At 39.9% G+C, this 17,135-nt stretch overlaps 1 protein-coding gene across 1 annotated transcript in view; it reads left to right on the forward strand.

The window, feature by feature from the left end:
- The window catches only part of gpat2 (glycerol-3-phosphate acyltransferase 2, mitochondrial), a 253,027-nt gene that overhangs the window by 161,846 nt on the left and 74,046 nt on the right, over window positions 1-17,135 (forward strand). The window lies entirely within an intron of this gene.

Genomic DNA, 17,135 nt, shown 5'->3' on the forward strand with positions numbered 1-17,135 from the left:
AATTATTTACACATGCAGTTGCATATTTGTCTCAAAAAGCGTGGGATATTGGTTATTTTCTCCATCTAGGATGAAACCAAAAGCCTCCCAGACGTTGTATTTCGCTCTTGAGGAAGTGTTATTGAAAATGCTGTATTCTCCACTAGAGAGCTTCACCTCAGCCATTTCGAATGTGGCGCGCACAGCAGCAGATTGATGCGCTGCAGAGGTTATGATTATGCACAGTCCTGCGGGGAGAAGTCTGAGGATTTAAACATTAAACAAAATTATTATTATTTTAATATATTTATTATGCAATACCCGCGACCCGACCCGCATCATCTTTGTTTTACCCAGAACCGAACCCGGAAAAAAGCGTTTGAAAAAATACCACCCGCGAATCACCTTTTTTGCGGGTCACCAGATGCAGGACTCTGGCCTGATGTGAACATTTCCAGAAGAACTCTAGCTTGAATGGCCTTTGTATGTATACAGTAGGCCTACAGTATAGCCCAACCATGTACACCTTCCTTTTTTCCCGTCCAAAGTTTGAATTGGATAAAGGTAATGGTTATCGATGGTGCTTTTATAGCCTATTGTACAATAACTGTGTGATTTATATTGCTTTTCAAATGCATATGGCCACCCATTTACACGGCTCTTCCCGTCAAGAATATGAATAGAACTTAGTTAGATTACTTTACATTTCTGCAAATTAATTTTTAATCACACACGTCTCTCCACGTCTCCCCGTCCCGAAAATGATAAATAAAATAAAAAGAGGAAACAATTTTCAAGTTCAGTTTTCAACGTTTTATTTAAAATAACTAACATAACAGACACCGTATATTGTAGGCCTATCTGCTGCGGAAACCAGGACGCTATTTCGGGATCTGTTTTTCGGGGGCTCCCTCTCATTTACCCGGCTCCTGATCTTATGCCACTGGTCAATGTTCAGATTTGGGAACCAATTGGAAACATAGGACTCAATCTTTTTCAACCTCTTGACGGGAAAAAAGGAAGGTGTACATGTTTGAATGATGAATAAACAGTGAGGAGGGGTACAGTATGAAATGAATACACTAGATATACACAGAAGCCCAGCCTGTGAGCAGTATGAACACCAATGAGCGCTCAGCTCGAGATACCAGCGAGTCGAGAGAGAGAATGATATCTGCATTTTCTCTTTTTGTTTGATTAGGACACATCCTGGGGATTGTGTTTAGAAACATTGACCAGACTGTTCACCAGCCCCCACCCCCCATGTTGCCTATGCTGTCCTGTGTTGCGAACTCTTTGTTTAAAACGAATTGGCCATCGGAAGCCCCCCCCCCCCCCCCCCACTCTGTAGGTTTTCTTTGCATATTTCTATGCCGTAATTCATACTGGTCCTCTCACGTACATACATTCTCCTTACAGTATACATATAGGCTATATGAGTCCGTGTATCTACGGACCATTTGTTTTTCTTTATTAAAAAAGTAAACGGAAGAGCGTCTGAGAGGTGTGTTTGCCCTTTTGCTTGTTACCTTACTAAATGGTCTAATGGTCAGTGGAGCGAGGGGGGGGGGGCCCGCGAAACTCGCGGAAGTGATTTCAAAACAAAAAGCACTCGTTTGCTTGGAACAAAGAAAACGGCCAAAACACACATTGAGTCCAGAAAATGAATGTTATTAAGGGCTGTAAATATAATAAGCCTGTGTCTAAAATTGACAACAGGCTTATTATATTTACAGCCCTTAAGATACACTTTTGTGTTTAACAGCTGACCACCATGACATACGTTTTAGTAGATTTCGCATGAGAGCAAAATGTATAAATATGAGCATTACATTATATGAATATGAGAACAAAATGCATGAATGTGTGAGTGACAATATATGAATGTGTGCATTGAGATATGATAATATGAAAAGTGAAAAACAATGAACAAGACTTAATAATAATAATTAATTATATTTATTTCGTATGGATGTAGGATTTTTGACTTTGTTTAGAGCAGTGATCTTCTACTATATGAACATTTTGGACCCAAAATCACAAAAAAAACGTAAAAACAGATTTTGAAAATGCGGTTTCTGTCAACTACGACACAGAGGGCAACATCACAGATTCCTCCTCCTCCAGGTCAAAAAACAAGCTTAAAGCTTGACTCACGTTCAGAGTTCTCTTCATCATAGTTGAATCTTCAAAACTCTAAATCTATCTAACTATATCTAAATTCTCAATGTTTGTCTGTCACTTTACTTCAATCGCAGTCTCCCGCCGTCTCTCTTCGTCTCCCGCCGACTGTCTTCGTATATCTTCGTCTCTCTCCATTTCCCGCCGTCTCTCTTCGGTTCCCACCGTCCCTCTTCGTCTATTTTCGTCTCGTTTCGTATCACTCCGTTTACCTGATTACCTCACCCCCTCCCTGGTAAATACATCCTGTTGAGCAGAATCTACAGTTTCCAGTATTTTCCGTTTCGTAAAATGATAAAATACGGTGAAGATATTAAAATATGTGCTTCCATTATTCATACTTCTGAAATATATCTGTATTAACTTTATATCATCGTGTGTCCGTGTTTATTGGGTATTTTTGCATTAAACAAAGACTGGCATATAGTTTCAAGCCAGTACTTTCGACAGAAATACACATATACATCCTGTTGAGCAGGATCTACAGTTTCCAGTATTTTCCGTTTCATAAAATGATCAAATACGGCGAAGATATTCAAATATGTGCTTCCATTGTTCATACTTTTGAAATGTATTAACTTTATATCATCGTATCTCCGTGTTTACTGGGTCTTTTTGCATGAAACAAAGACTGGGATATAGTTTCAAGCCAGTACTTTCGACAGAAACACACGGCAATGTTGTCCGGACTGTTGTTTTTATGCGGCACCGGCTTGAACAGGTCATGTGATCTGATCATGCCGGCGTGACGGTCGACTCCAAAGGGTTAATATTAAATACATATAAGTATTTTTACAACTTGTATTTAGAAATACTCCGTTGTAATTATTGATGCATAAATGTGTTCATCCATTCAATGTGGCATCTGCTATAATGGGGTTAATGTATGATATTACTTAATAATACAATACATTATAATATATGATATGATAATTACATTTTAGTTTTATTCATTTCTTATTTCATAGTTTCTCATTATTATTATTTGTATCGCTCATCTTATTTTTGATTTTATTAATCTGTGTGAATCTGTGCTGTCCTGTTTTTCACTCTCACCCTGTTGCTATTTGAACTACTGAATTTCCCCACGGGATTAATAAAGGTCCATTTTATCTTATCTTAATGTATAAGTTGATTTACTTCAATCTACTGTACTGTGTAAAAACACCCCAACAATATTACAAGAAATATACTGCATAAAGCAAACTATATACTTTATTTGATCTAAAATATTGATGTTTCTCCAACACCCAGTTGTCCTTGTGTATTTTGTGAATAAAGCGCCATCTCATGGTTAAATCCTGTAATTGAACAAATGGGGAAATTGGGCAACGCCCTCTAGCAAATTGGCAACACCCCCAGCCACTGGCATCCGCTGGGCTTTTGACTGGGACACACCCATGTGAGTCCTATCTGGGGTGCTACATCTGTGCAACAGTCCAACTTTTAAAGGAACCACCCCCCCCCCCCCCCATTTAAAAACAGTTCTTGTTGAGAAAAACAAGCATATCTGCCTTCTCAGGCATACCGGGAATAAATGTTTTAACATTTTAAAGTAAAATGCTTCAATCTGGTGCACTTTAAGCAGAATGACTAGAGACTAGATCTAAGGGGTACAACTCTAAACAACACCCATATGAAAAAGATCGGTTTACATTTTAACAATTAAATAAGTATGTGAACATAACCAATAACCTACCATAGCCAATAACAAATACATGTAACGTATTTTATTTTTGTTGTTCATTCATATCTTATTTTACTATTTTATTAATGCATATTTTTTTATCTCTCCAGTTTAAAACGATATGTCTGGTTTACTGTCCTATAGTATACATTGGAATGATTTCAAACCTGTTTTATCCCAATAATTATAAAGGACTGCCTTGGAAATATGTGTTTACATAAATTGTGATCAAACCGTTTGAGACCCACTGAGATAACTTAGACTAAAGTGAACTATCTAAACCCTCAAGAGTCCTTTACCTCACTGAGCTGTAGTTATCAGCTACTCAGTCTGACTGGAGAGGACTCTCCCTCCACATCATTGTAGAAACATCTTCTTCTTCCGTTAGAGCAGCTAGCACCAGATTCTAATAACAACAGCGCGTACCGGTGCACCCTCCCTTTCTCCCTCGCTCGCTCCCATGCTCACTCGCACTTTGGCTGTGAGCTGCGGTTGCCAGATAAGCCAACATCCCCCATTGTCATCACTTACAGCGCCCATCGTACAGGGCAAATGAAAAGCGAACCGGGATGAAAATGTAGTTTAGTTTATTTATTTATAGTGTCGTGGACAGTCCCCATCGATGAACTGTCACAAAAACAGTAAATGGTGCAGCTTTAGCCGACATGGCTAATTTCCAGCTGTTGTCCCCGGCCAGATGGTAATAGACACCCTTAAAATTACAATATATCAACAGCATTAGTTATAAGAAAATATATAAAATAAAAGGGTGTTACATTTACTTAATTATGAATGTTGTTACATCAAGGCCGAACATTAGGATGAGCACCAACGGTCAAAACATTTTTGTTTCCTCCCAGAGCTGTCAGCGCAGCACCTCCACAGATCTGGCGCCCAAGGCGAACATCTATAACGCCAGTGCGACGGGCCGGCCCTGGTCTCAGGTTACAGTAGGCTACGGAGAGCGGCGAGAAACATTTCCTCAGGCATCGAAAAGCGGAACCGAAATTCACATGTCTAAATGATGCCGTTGGAATCGAAATGTTGGAACCGGTTCCGGTTCGGAACCGGTTCCAACATTTCGATTCCAACGTTCTCGGTACCCAACCCTACCTCTGACTGTCTTTGGCATTAAAACCCAGTTGCTACCTACTCCCTAAAGGCTGCTTGGAGATGAGGCGGGATATTTGAGTATTATTAAGAGAAACCAGACCCAGGCAGTGAGAAGACAAAATAAAAGGGAACTCTCAGTTTCACTCCACAAACTTGAATGATTAATCATTATTTCATGAAATTAGATCACATAAAGGTCAGTTGTCCTACTTGGTAGATCAACTCTGGGCATTGAAAAAAGTGTAATCATCTGCTACCAGACTTACCTCCTTCCAGCACCTAAAGAAATTCCAGGAATCCATATATTGGGCTAAGTCTCTCTGGTATTAAAGGCCACCAAAAATAAGTTATTGGATGCATTAGAGTTGATTATTATTGTTCAGCTGTTGTGTAAACCTGCTAGAATAGTTCTGTCACCCATCCATCTTTATTTTTAAGGGTGAGTTGTCAAATTCGAAGCTGCATGGGGGCTGAATTAAATTAACATACTGAACAAAAATATAAATGCAACACTTTTGTTTTTGCTCCCATTTTTCATGAGATGAACTCAAAGATCTAAAACATTTTCTATATACACAAAATAACCATTTCTCTCAAATATTGTTCACAAATCTGAAAAAATCTGTGATAGTGAGCACTTCTCCTTTGCCGAGATAATCCATCCCACCTCACAGGTGTGGCATATCAAGATGCTGATTAGACAGCATGATTATTGCACAGGTGTGCCTTAGGCTGGCCACAATAAAAGGCCACTCTGAAACGTGCAGTTTTGCTTTATTGGGGGGTCTGGGGGGGTCCGAAAACCAGTCAGTATCTGGTGTGACCACCATTTGCCTCACGCAGTGCAACACATCTCCTTCGCATAGAGTTGATCAGGTTGTTGATTGTGGCCTGTGGAATGTTGGTCCACTCCTCTTCAATGGCTGTGCAAAGTTGCTGGATATTGGCAGGAACTGGAACACGCTGTCGTATACGCCGATCCAGAGCATCCCAAACATGCTCAATGGGTGACATGTCCGGTGAGTATGCTGGCCATGCAAGAACTGGGATGTTTTCAGCCTCCAGGAATTGTGTACAGATCCTTGCAACATGGGGCCGTGCATTATCATGCTGCAACATGAGGTGATGGTCGTGGATGAATGGCACAACAATGGGCCTCAGGATCTCGTCACGGTATCTCTGTGCATTCACAATGCCATCAATAAAATGCACCTGTGTTCGTCGTCCATAACATACGCCTGCCCATACCATAACCCCACCACCACCATGGGCCACTCGATTCACAACATTGACATCAGAAAACCGCTCACCCACACAACGCCACACACGCTGTCTGCCATCTGCCCTGAACAGTGAAAACCGGGATTCATCCGTGAAGAGAACACCTCTCCAACGTGCCAGACGCCATCGAATGTGAGCAGTTGCCCACTCAAGTCGGTTACGACGGCGAACCGGAGTCAGGTCGAGACCCCGATGAGGACGACGAGCATGCAGATGAGCTTCCCTGAGACGGGACAGTTTGTGCAGAAATTCTTTGGTTATGCAAACCGATTGTTGCAGCAGCTGTCCGAGTGGCTGGTCTCAGACGATCTTGGAGGTGAACATGCTGGATGTGGAGGTCCTGGGCTGGTGTGGTTACACATGGTCTGCGGTTGTGAGGCCGGTTGGATGTACTGCCAAATTCTCTGAAACACCTTTGGAGACGGCTTATGGTAGAGAAATGAACATTCAATTCACGGGCAACAGCTCTGGTGGACATTCCTGCTGTCAGCATGCCAATTGCACGCTCCCTCAAAACTTGCGACATCTGTGGTATTGTGCTGTGTGATAAAACTGAACATTTTAGAGTGGCCTTTTATTGTGGCCAGCCTAAGGCACACCTGTGCAATAATCATGCCGTCTAATCAGCATCTTGATATGCCACACCTGTGAGGTGGGATGGATTATCTCGGCAAAGGAGAAGTGCTCACTATCACAGATTTTTTCAGATTTGTGAACAATATTTGAGAGAAATGGTTATTTTGTGTATATAGAAAATGTTTTAGATCTTTGAGTTCATCTCATGAAAAATGCGAGCAAAAACAAAAGTGTTGCATTTATATTTTTGTTCAGTGTAGATGTTGTTGTTGGGAAGTTATTGAGTCCTACACAAACAGGAGGCGATTCCGATCTTCATTTTTCAACCCATAGTACATACCACTGCACAGAGAGGCAATCCATACGTCAGATCCATATAGCACACAGTGGGGTTCATTTTCTAAACCTGCTGAGGTGAAAAACCACGTGTTTCTACTGGCTGGTAAAGCTATAGACTGCACAATTACAAAGCAGTGCACATTTCTTCACAAAGAAACATGCTTTTATTTAGACCCACTGTCACTACATTTAACCTTTGCATCACTAGCTATAACGTCAATTCACAAAAAAAACACCTTTCCACCAGATTCCCATTTTCAATGACACAAAACACACCACATTGAAACAATAGATTTTGTTACTGATATGTTTAGATTCAAGCCTATTCATGGAAAATCAGTCATGCCGTCTTCAACACTCATTGATTATTGCTTGTGATATGCTTTGAAAATGCTTTAGGGAGTCAAATAAAGGTGCTTTCCCTTAATGTACATCATTAGCATGAGACTCTTCCTTACTGTGTTATTAGAATTGGCTCTGGTTTTCTACCCTGGTTAAATAATGCAAACAAATTATTGTTGATGATTTATGAGATAACATTAATATCTTGTGAGTATTTATGGGTTGGCTAGCATTATGTGGACATCTATATGTGACAGTGTCAGACTTTTGATTAGTTTAACAAACTTCCCCTTGGCTATAAGTCCCTCTTATTATTTAGTTGCTCCTTGTTATTTCCCTATGCATTATGGCTTATAGGAGTTGCTACTGAAGTGATGTTAATGATGTGCCTCCCACGCCTGTAAACACTGTAGTCTGATTGTACACTCCACTTGGCTGCTGCTGGAGACTGAGTCTGACTCTCTGCAGTGATGAGTGAGCGGCTCTCTGACACCCAGCAGCTGCTGGGTGTGCTGAGTGGGACTTTGTAAACTCCGTCAAGTGAATTTGCAGCTTCAACCAATCGCAAATCCGTCGGAATGTAAACAGCTCCATAAATAAGGCATGGTTTGTAAAGCCTTTTTGTAAACTAACTAACTGTCTTGTTAAGTTGAGGCGGGCAGTCTGTTTTGCACATACACAAACTCTAACCATGTTAGCAATTAGGTGGTCTGTATAACAAACCATACTAACATCTTGACAGTGACACATTTTATAAAAACACTTAAAGGTCCCATGTAATGCTTTTCTGGTTAGCACTTGCTCTCAATAAAGCAAGTGCTAAAATGTACATAATCAACAATAGTGGATAAAAACTTGCTTACATTTTGCATTTACTTTCACAGATTTCTACAAATATGGATTAAATGCGCGCTACATTTTGACAGGAACCTGGCTACAGGTACATACTTTTGGGGCTGGCACTTTTAAGACTTGCTGCTTTCAGCCTTTGGCCTCTTCCTCTCAGCCACACTCAGCACCCCCCCTCATCGAGACATGGCCCTCGCTGACCTGACAGCCCATCAGGATAGCTTGAGCCGTGACAAGAATGCAATGTACAAATCCTCCACTCAGCAGATATATGGCAGAAAAACTAAAAGCTATTTTCTATGGGAACTTTAAAGACTTCAAATCTCACAAACATAAACACATAGAAACATTAACAACTAAATGAACCTGGTAACTACAATTCTTTACAGTACCACTTTAATCTCTTATGGTTAAAACAGTGAATGAGTTCCAAAGCTAGTATACAGTTAGTGTTACTTGCAGCCTGTGGACATCTTGAATGTCTACTGTAGTGTACAGTTTGTGCTCATATCCAGGTCACTGGCCTGTGGCTTTTTGGGGAAACTGGAGCCTTGATGCTGAAATCAACAAATTCATAATTAATAAGTCTTAGGCCGACAGCAGCACAGATAACAGATGTTATATCCTCTGCCTCACTGTCACTTTTTTCACTCGCAGGAGAATACCGTTTCCTAGTTCTTTTGGCATAGCACCACAACTGCAGAGCAGAGTTACCGTTAGCCGTTAATTACCGGACTTTGACCGGTAAAATATGCTGAAGACCGGCAAATCTAAATCTCTCCGGTCAAAATCATTTCTCCTTAGCACAATATCGCATCAGTTGTGCCACTTATGTGACAGACAAGAATAGTATGTGACAGAGAAAAGAGTATGACAGACAAGAATAGTCAATTCTAATGTCTAACATTTAATGTGGAGAAAGAGATGTCCTGTATGGGTTGATTGTGCGTTGATCACTTGGTAATGCCTCAGGTTTCCGGTGAGCATGTAAACAAATGCATAATGCTGCGCTATACTCTGCCGCCTCACCCGGTTGCATAGCGACGCTTATTGTTTAGGTGTCTTTTAATAAGCAGGTAGTCATATCATTAGCTAGAACTAGCTAGATCTGATCGATATGGACATAAACGTGAGTAAAGTCTAATTTGACGGGAGAGAGAGATCAACTGCTGCTGACGAGTCCACACGCAGCTCTGCATGATCACCTGCAGCGGTGAGCGGAGCAAAACACACACTTCTGGTTAGAAAATCACACGTAGCTATTTTAATTACCTCTCAAACTACCGCAACTAGTTATAGATATGTTTATTTGTACTGTCGGGTCACTCATTACTGATCCGCGAGCTGCATGATACTGGCGGGCTGTCAGGAGAGGAAGAGAGCGCTCCTTTTATTATTCCCGTGTTATTATAAGTTACTGTACACTTTTGAAAAATGTAATTAATCTAGGCCTACTATAATTAGTTTGTTTAATATCGAATCATATCAATTTGTTTTAAAGCTCAATAAATAACAAAGAAGACCTTTGACCGGCACTTTTTTCATTTTGATGATTTCTACTTTAACGGACATGTTGACCGGCAAAAAAAGATTCTAACGGAAACTCTGGTGCAGAGTTACTGCTCGCTGCTTTGTGATATTCTACATATTGGGTCCATCCCCATAGTAACCATTGTCACTGCTGTCCTTTTATTCGAAGAGTCCTTTGATGGGTAACAAAGCCAGTCCATGTCTCACAAGATCTGTTCTTGCCTGTTCTGAGTCGTACCGTATCACTAATGGTGTGGCTCACCTCCTCTCCAAACCCCTGAGCATTTGAACTCTAATGGTAGGAATTGTATGGAAAAAATAAAACATGTTTTTGCAACTACATGTCCACTTTCCAGTATCAAAGTAAGCATGATTCTCATCCATAGTCTAGGATAAATATAATGTTATCAAATGTTGACAGTTGGAATACTGTAACAATTAACCAGCAACTGCTCAGTCAGTGTCGGAAGATTTTGATGCCATGGTACAGGAAAGCATTGTCTACTATTGTTTAGGCTTCTTCTTTTTCTCAAAAATGAATTCAAGGCTGACAAATTAAGGCATGTCTTCTTCATTATTGGAGAATAAATCTCCCACTGCGCACTCTATTCAACTCTACTCTGAGCCTCACAGTCTAGTAATCCCTCCCCATGATGCCACAGTTAGATCAGTTTAAACCTACTTTTTCTTGAGATATAAGATGACAAAATGTCTAAGTGACATAACCATTATCATTTCAAGGTGGTTAAATGTCAAATACTTGATTTCCCTTCAATTAAAATCACATTTGGCCTTTTGATGACATTCATTAAAAATGCAATAACCTATGCATCTATACTGCATGTGTTTGCATGAAGCAGGCATGGCCTGGCAACTAGCTCAAGTTGTGATGGTCCTCTTGCCTCAGGGAGAGCTGTGGATATTAAACAGTTCATCCACTTATCATCAGAGCCATCAGCATCAAATTGCCTCAATTAATTTCAGCTTTTTTTTCTCACCACCAAATGTCATGGATTCATGCCATGTTTCAATTTTGAATTCTTTTTAGAATTGCAAAGAAATAATGGTGGACAGAGGCAGAGAGCGGGAGTGGGCGACGGATGGGAAGCATAGACTCTGGTCTCAGCTAAATCAGCTGTTGCCAGAATTATTGGTCAAATCAATCCGCAATGCTAGGGCTGTCTACCTGCAGGACAAGAGTAGGAGTTTTATGATATTGTTCCCCTATAATGGGTCTCACACACACACACACAACACACAGAATGAAACTATACTTTACCTTGTAAGGCCCCTGGACATTTGCAGGAGTGTATGATTATTGATCTTCCAACCTTGGCCTGCGTCGTCCCCTCTCTCTACTGTTTAATTCTTCCTCACTTTCACTGAGCAAAGTCTGTACAGACATTTAAAGTTATTATTGTCTCTTAGTCATTTGTTGGCTTAAAAAGTACATTTTATTGAACACTGAATAAAAGTTATTCACATGGATACTGAACTTTAACACATTTTACCACATATACCATTCACCAGCTGGACAGAAACATAGCAAACATAACAATGCTGACATAAATACATCTTTCCACAAAAGGACCCTGTAAAAAAGCTGTTGAGTCAGCTTTATGGTAATTTGTGAAGCTTGTATGGGCAAGGTGAGCAAATATATTTTCATTGAAGCCTGTAAATGAAAATCGTGGAAACAGTCTACAGGTACAATTCAGTCGTATGCGACACTCTTACGGAGTACAGCCTCAAAAATTACCATAGAACTGACTCAGCGCACCTACAAGTAGTCTTAATAAAAACTGAGTAATTGGAGGGCGTATGAGATGCAGGGCTGCTGTGTTGCATTGTGCAGGTGATTCTATTCTTTATTGTATAGTTTATTGTGCCCTATCGCTCAACCTGCAAGCTTCCAACCTTGTGCATTTTGAATATAAATAATAAAATAATGTTTTTACTAATGTCAGGTAGAACAATTCATTCTAAAAATCTTATATGTATATTAGGGCTGAACGATATACCGTATCATGGCGACAACCGCGATATGCGCATGCGCGATATTCACACCGCAGAGACATGCGGTTTTATTCATTTTTTTTAAAAATGCTAACACACTTTAGCACAGAATTCAAAATAAAGATACCCTTATTACTTATCGAAACTGCACATACAATATATCCGATTAAAGCTGAGACTCCACAGATTATTTAAGTATAGTATCATCACTAAGCGATCCGATCTCGCGACAGGGGAAGCAAACACAGACATCACAACACGGAGCTTTTACGGGAGATCGTCTCACCGTAGCTGTCAATCTGATCAAAAGACGTGTTCAATGGCATTAAAACGAGAAAAAACGCGGCTGAATCGGTTGATCCATAGGTTAATAATGTATCTGTGGCTTTGAAGCAATTGTTTATAATCCATAATTCCATTGTTATGTAAAAATCGGAGCACAAAAGTTAGCTGCTAATGGTAGCCACCAGAGTGTATGCCGCTTCCGGTTTTGGGTTCATGTGTTGGTGTTTGTAGAACTTCCCCTCAATTCCATTGGCTCTAGCGGTTATAAAGAGATTTCATTGTCAAAATCGACCAAGGGGGGCCAGAGATATGGAAAATCCACCCAAATGACCCCAGAACAGGTTTTTTTTTGCTAAATCTCTCTATAAAGGTCAAATGTCACTTGTTTTGCATCAATCTTGATACAGGGTACTTATTATATGTTGTACTTTGGATTCCTAAAGCTTTTAGTCTACTAACCCATCATCCAAGAATTTTTGGACGGACACTATAATTTACAGTTTTTTACTATGTTCAATCTGAATTTTCTTTAAAATAAAAAACATCTATATTGATTCTGACTTTTCTACATCCAACTCACAGGTTTATCATTACTTTGAGAACAAAGATTATTAATGTACCCCTTTTAGAAGGGAAGATATGGCCATTTTTTCTGTGAATGCCATTTTCGAGCGTGAGACCTGAAAAACAGGCTCAGTGCTTAAGTAGGTGAATTAACTCAAACACGTCATGTTACAATTATTTTGCTGCTTGCTACAAAAGGAAAACTTGCGCGGCTCTCATGTCAGGGGTACTTGAGTGAGTGAAATGCAGGCTCTGCATGCACAGCAAACCACCAATCACAATCATTCTTGATCAGATCACAGCAGGCCCCGCCCCGCTAGTTTGCAAACCATCAAAACACCGGTAAAAAATGAGCGAGGCACAGGAGGACAATACCTTCATCCGGTTAAATATAGTTAAAAAAAACGCAATATATATCGCAGGGGGGGGGGGAATCGCAATGTCAGTTTTTTTCAATATCGTGCAGCCCTAATGTATATCTTTTTTTTTATTTATTAAAATGTTTTTTAAATGTTTTAATGTATTTATTGTGAATTTCCTGCTACAATTTTTTTTAAATAATGAATTTTGTGTTGTGTTATATGTATAAGTAAGTTGTAAGAAAGTAAGCTCCACATTTTGCCAAAATCTTAGACGATGTGTTCACTTCTTGTTTTGTTTGACAAACAGTATAATACGCCATAATTAGGGGTGTAACGGTTCACAGAATTCACGGTTCGGTACGTACCTCGGTTTGGGGGTCACGGTTCGGTACGGGTTCGGTACAACAAGAAAAAGCAAAAAAAAGTCCCAAATGCATAATTCCAGGTTTGTTGTTATTTATTTTTGAACAGTAATGCAAGTTTCAGTTTAAAAATAAGGAACTCTAACTTTTTGAATAATGAACTGTATTACACAGTTAAAAACAAACCACAAACAGTACCACACACTCAGTGATTGGCAAATCTGGGTGATGCCTTCTGATATGATTTAGCATGTTTGGACGAGTGTTACCATTAGCATACCGCACCGCTGTCTAACAACGCCGACACACCGTCCTCGTCCGATCCACCACTCGCACTTCATCGTTGTTGTAGTCCACAGAGAACCCGAAATGTTCCCACACAGCTGATTTAAAAGAAGCAGGTGGGTCTTCTAGCTCCTGTGTGTTATCTGAACTCGCAATACTAACTTTTCTTCTTCTTGTATTTTGTTCTTTTAGTTGTGTTTTCTTCTTGTTCTTCATTTGTTGTTTAAGGGCGGTTGGCAAACAGCTTTTAGGCACAATACCGCCCCCTGGATTATACATAGTGTAATGGATACTGCCCTGAATGACAGACTTTTTTCCCACTCATAAAAAAAGGCGTATTCGGCGTGTGACTGCATGAACCGAGCCGTGACGGTTCGGGACGAATACGGATACCGTTACACCCCTAGCCATAATACTAACTTGACTATTATAACATAACGTAAAAAAGATATTAATGAAGAAATGTTTGTCTCTCCTGTTATAAAATTACTGCAGATTATTGATCTGTTGAATGTCTAATAATCAATTCAGCTCTAATAATATAATGCAACATTTCCTATCTTACTATCATTTGTACATTTGTTTTTATTGTCACAAGGAACGTGTTATACTTTAACATATGGATTAAAGGATTGACATTGAGAAAACAATTGCTAGCACGTCTCGATAGTCTTTCTCATTGCATCAGGCTCTACTTTGGAACCTTCACACTAGTGCTGCACGATTAATCGAAAAAAGATCGTGATCTCGATTCAGACACCTATGCGATCTCATTTCTAAATTACGGCGATCCTATGACGTCAAGCTGATTTTATTTTTTGGGATTTTTTAATTATTTGGCTTCTGAATAATACCAACTTGCAATGTCAATCATACTTAAACGATGTAAAGCAAATATACTCTATACATTTAACATTAAAGTACCATGATCGCATCCAAATGGTAGTGTTCTGTCTGTCTCTCCTCCTCTCATGCAGTGTTAACCTATGGTGTTAACGCTGCAGCCACTAGGGTTGCCAGTTTTTGCGGAAGGAATAAGCAACCAGGTCTATGAAAACAAGCGCAAAAGAACATGAGCACTTTAAACCTATATATGTCGGGTCGGCTATTTGAAAATAACCTATCTACAGTACAAGCTCACAACCGCAACAACCATTATTACTTACTACCAAGCAACTTTACAGAAAGATAAGCCCAATGTGGCTTATAATAAGTATACCGGCAGTATGTTTACAGAAGCGTTAGCATTAGCACTGATTAGCAAAGAGTGACGAGAGCGACTAGTAGTACAAGAAAAACATAAATGAGTGACACAGAAATGAGTGACGAAGAGGTCGAGGACAATGGCAACAACACCGATGAAAATCCCGGTGGCGACTCTGGCAAGAGTGAGAGGGAAGTTGTGCTTGTGCCGAAAAAAGTAGATGGACTGTGCTAGTAGCTAGGCAGCTTGGCTTTATTTACATTTATTCCGAAGCTGTAACTTTATGTTCTGTTCCGTTTTTATATTCAGTACTGACTGCAGTATTTAAGTTAATCCTTTTGATTCAGTGACATTACTGCTCAGAGGAGTCTAGCACTTTGTTTAAGTTTATGTTTTTTTCAGTACAAGAACCTTTAAGTGCAGTAGTTGAACTGGGTGCTAGCCGGCTAGGCTTTTTTTTATATTATTATTCTAAAGCTGTGAATGTCTTGTTTTTATATTCAGCACTGTGGTGAGGTATTTTGAGTAACTTAAGTGCATTCCTCCCTGTAACAAACAGGTTGGTGTTGTTGTACAGTAGTAGTTGGGTGTCCTGTCACTGTGGACAGGTGCTACTGCAAAGTTTACATTTTGTTATTATAAAGCTGCAACAATTATATTTTTTATGTTCAGCACTCAGGCAGCAGCAATATCTTTATTTTAGTTACTGTATGTTTTGTTAGCAGAGAGACTTGAGTTTAAGTCAAGCACTTTGTTTAAAGCCACAATTCATTTTAGTTACTCTATGTTTTTGCAACAAGACACTGAGACTTGGATTTAAGTCAAGCACTTTGATGTTGATGGTGTCTGTTTAAAGCCACAATAGTTGGCTCCAGGTGCCACATTTTGAATGTAGTAATGTTTGTTCAGTATTCAGCAACTACAGACTAAAGACAAGTTATGTTTTTGTTACAAGAGAGACAAATGTTGTCCGTTTAAATTCATTGTACTCACGTGACATCTAAGAGTAAGAGTGCAATACATATTTTCATTGAAACGATGAGAATCGTGTGAGAATCGTGATCTCAATTCTTATGGAGGAAAATCGTGATTCACATTTGAGCAAGAATCGTGCAGCACTACTTCACACAGACCTTTGGTGTACATTTATTTATGTTACAACCTTAGTTGTTACTGCCAATAGTTGCAGGATTAATTTGCCATTCAGACAAACTGATGATGGGACTTATTCTGACCTGCAAATGGACTCCATTGATTAAGAGCCGATGAGTGAAATGTGCTGAGACAAGAGGATTGGACCACATTTCCATGAGAATTGTTCTGGCCAAGTGTTTTCCTGCCCGTCAGCTCTTTGCGGGCAGCCGGTGGATCCTGGGAATCTTGCTGATGCTGGAGAGCCACAATGATTCAGGCTAATTTGATTGGTAGTCTCCAGAAAGAAAGCTCATGAATTAGAAAGTTGTGGGCCGATTATCACATAAATTGCGTTGTTAAATAGATTGAACCTTTTTTGAAGTGTGAATGTGTGCATAGTTTGCATTTGTGTGTGAGAGGGAAAGAGTCAGAAAGCGGGATCTATCAGAGTTAACTCGCTTTCCAGTTCTTATATCAACAGCGCAGATCATTCTAGTGTGGTTCTTTTATTACCATCATCAGTTTTATTGGTGTTGTTAAAACTAGGGTTTTGTTCCTGTGGTACACTAATGCAGAAGAGATGAGTTGATCAATCACATCAAGATTGGCTCCTGGAGGAGAAATATCCTGCATGTGGCAGTGAGAGAGACGAGCAGAGTGAGCGTCAGAGAAGAAGCAACAAAGCAAACGGAAAGATGATATGAGAGCATGATTAAAATAATTAAACAAACGGGCATGTCAGGATTCTCATGTTATGTCACGGTTGTAGTTTTGTATGTCTGGTTATGGGTGTTTTCCTCCTTGTATATTGTCTGGTCCTTCTTCCTGTGTTTTTCCCCTGTCGTTAGTTTCCCTGGTGTGTCTGATTGTGTTCACCTGTACTAGGGATGCTCCGATAGCCAATTTCGGGGCCGATTGCCGGAATCAGTATCGGCCGATACCGATATCCGATCGAGTGGGCGGGGCCTAAATGGAAGATTTAAACATCACTTTAAATCTTCCATTTAAAGTGATGTTTAAAATTCAGTTAATGGGGCTCATTCGCT

The sequence above is a fragment of the Pseudochaenichthys georgianus genome, chromosome 9, assembly GCF_902827115.2.
Source record: "Pseudochaenichthys georgianus chromosome 9, fPseGeo1.2, whole genome shotgun sequence".
Classification (NCBI taxonomy): Eukaryota; Metazoa; Chordata; class Actinopteri; order Perciformes; family Channichthyidae; genus Pseudochaenichthys; species Pseudochaenichthys georgianus.